Here is a 3,241-nt window from a genome sequence, read left to right on the forward strand (position 1 = left end):
GAGGTACGCGACGCGACACCTGTGAAAGACAAATCGAATCTTGTCCCCGCGACGGGTAGTCAACGCGATAATTAGTTCGCGGGGGATACAAAAACAACCGCTTGATCGGCGCGTTGAGAGAGAGCCTCGCGCGCACACAACACGGGCAGGGTCACGAGGTTGCGAATTAATACATCGCGATCAAATTGATATAACGTTGATATGAATCACCCCGATTGGAGGAAATGACCACGGCCTTGACCCCGGCGAATCAAAGGGCGAGAAATTACAAATCGTCTAAAGGGTAACCATCGTATCCAATAGCACGTCAAAGAACGCGGGCCAGGGTGGGAACCCGACGATATAGTAATAGATCCCATGTACTCCACGGGTATAAAAGGCGTAGATTTTGTGTAATCGAGGTCCTTTCTGATCGTTCTTACCCGGTCGAAAGAGCCTCTGGACGTGGTGGCATTGTGCTGCTCCTCCAGATCAGTATCCTACCTTCGTCATACCCTTGCCAGGCATCCCCTGGCAAGAGGAAGATTAAAGGGCTCGAGGAGACGAGGCAACAGGGCCACTCCTCACGAGCAATTAGAATTCAGTGCCCCTAGTAGGCAGGTGAGACCGAGCACCCAAAGAAGTCCGGCAAAGCGTCCGGCAGGGATACCTCGGACCACCTGCAAACGGTGGCTATTAGACGGATTCCCCTTCCGGGAATTTTCGTCAAAAATCTTAGGAAATTCGGCGAGCCAACTCACCTGCCGTGCGAAGCGTGACGGCATAAAGCCGCTCCGCGGCCGGTCTCGGGCTCTCGCGTCTGCCCCCTCGGCGTGACGTCATCGCGACGTTCCCCGGAAGCCGGACGGCGGGAGAACATACAACCAGGACGACGACGTCGGACTCTTGTACCTGCCCCTCGGCGTGACGTCATCGCGACGTTCTCCGAGTGTCTGGCTGCTCGAGACGACGCGCATCCTGCTCCTCAGGCTCAAGAACGGTCTTGAGGCCGTGCACCTGCCCCTCGGCGTGACGTCATCGCGACGTTCCCCGGGTGTTTGGTCGCACGGGCAATTCCGTGCCTGACGGAGGAAACCAGGAACCTCGTATACAGGAGACGGCCTCGTACCCCCCGTCTAAGCCCCCGGCGTGACGTCACCGCGACGTTCCCCGGGTGACTAGAGGTACGGGACTATCCAGACTCTTAATACAACGTTCTTTCACACTTACACACCGAGGGCGTGACGGCATGGCGCTGTTCCCCCTTTGTTAAAGGGTCACGGAAACACATTACGCAAGGTGTGACCGTGGAGCCCGCCCACACATAATCTCGATTAGATTTGCAATTTTCGAAATTCAATTGAATACCATACTTGACGCGACAGAAAGACACACGGAGACCCTTATAATTTCGAGTCCACGTCCGAACCTTCCTCAGATAAAACACATAAAATTCCTGGATTCCCTACCAAACGGCTTTCACTGATGAAAAGTGCTTAGAGACTGAGGCTCTGCGCCGTTGAAAGCCCTAGCTAATCTGAGACTGCCAAAAGGAAATCCAGGAAGTTGCCAAGAGGCAATCTAATAAACTTCCTCGCGACCGCCCGATTGCGCGATACGACGCGACCGAACAAGGGGGAAAGGGCCGGTACGCGAGAAAAGTTACAATATATATTGTTATGGTATGCAGTTTTGTCGGTGCCTATGCACCTAGAAACTGCATCCGTCGAGGGTTCGAGCCTCACGACTCCTGAGACCGAAATTAATTAAATTTTAAAGATAAGAAAAGAAAAGAGACTGGCGAGAGAGCGAGGAGAGCGTTTACGAACGATCAGCTGAGCGCGTCAATATTGTGGATTTCGGGAGGCCTGTCCGCGAGAACCGGTTCGAGCGAGTTTTTCTAATGATAAGCGCTCGGGCGCCGTCCCGTCTAAGTGGAATTCGGCGATTTAAATTTCCGGGAAAATGTTCGGATTTTCGGCACGCCGATGCAGTCCTAATTGGATTAAAGGGATTTTCCCTGAGTCATGCGTTGAACTCGAAAAGGAAAGGATAGGAAAGGAATTGATCCTCAGTAAGAACGACTTAGTCCATTACCGGTGCGTTCTATTCGTTCATCATAGAATCGACATGGAATATGGCAACATGGGATGTAAAGGTTATGTGGAACGGGTGGTTTGGGGTAGAATTCAAATAGGAAATTAACAACCGTCTACGCGACCTCCGCGTACCCCTTCCCCACGTGTCGAGTTCTTACCGACGCGTTTGAATAAAATTCTAACTGTTGGGAGGCTTGAAAAACGCCATTGTTTATTAACAACGCGTATGAGAAACGATCACCTAATTCGGGTGGCTGATCAGCCTTACTTGAAAGAATACGCTTAAAAATAGGTCTCGCGGACTAAAGTCGACCACGGATCTATGTTTCATCCGGAGTTAATTTCTCCGGGTTTTAGTATCACTTAAATTAGGTTATCCAGCCGCGGATATTGGCTGGGTTAAGGCTTTGAGGATCCGGAATTCTGCCATCAATCGCAACGTGCGATATTGAGGATGAAAGTGAAGGATTATAAGAGATAGGATTTTAAGAACTAGGATGTGGGTGTGGTCGCTATACCAGACCCACTGGAACACGGACCTGAAAATAAACAAAACAAATTCCTTCGTTCTATTGAGAGTTCTGTCCGTACTCGAATCGAGAGCGGCGATGCTCGGTCATCGAGTTTTCGGATGAAACTCTACCGAACGACTTCTCGTCCAGACAACTGCCCGGCTCGGATCGAGAGCGGCGATACTCGGTCACCGAGGGACGCGCAGTTCCTCAACGAGGATATTTCTGGGAGAAAGACGTTTCCCGATTTACTAGCAATAATCTGGGAGAAAGACGTTTCCCGATTTACTAGCAATAATCTGGGAGAAAGACGTTTCCCGACTTACTCGCGTTCGCGGTTCTAATCCAAGAGTAAAAGGTCTTTGATCGATATCCGATCGATATCCCAGACTTAGTGACTTCTCTCGCGATGCTCTGCACTCGCGAGCCGCGCTTCCCTCTCCCGAGGCCTCCCTACTCTTACGCCATACTAATTGCGCATGTCCTAAGTATACCGAAATAATGGTCCTAACGTACAGTGGCTCATGTTAGCCGCTTGACCCGTTACAATATTTATAATCTAAATATTTACGAAAGCATTCATAAATTATTTATGTAAACTATACCTGTAGACACACTGTCACATTCTATTTGAATTCATCCAATTTTCAG

This window comes from Orussus abietinus, unplaced genomic scaffold (assembly GCF_000612105.2).
Source record: "Orussus abietinus isolate OABI.00-Male unplaced genomic scaffold, Oabi_2.0 scaffold420, whole genome shotgun sequence".
NCBI classification, from domain to species: domain Eukaryota; kingdom Metazoa; phylum Arthropoda; class Insecta; order Hymenoptera; family Orussidae; genus Orussus; species Orussus abietinus.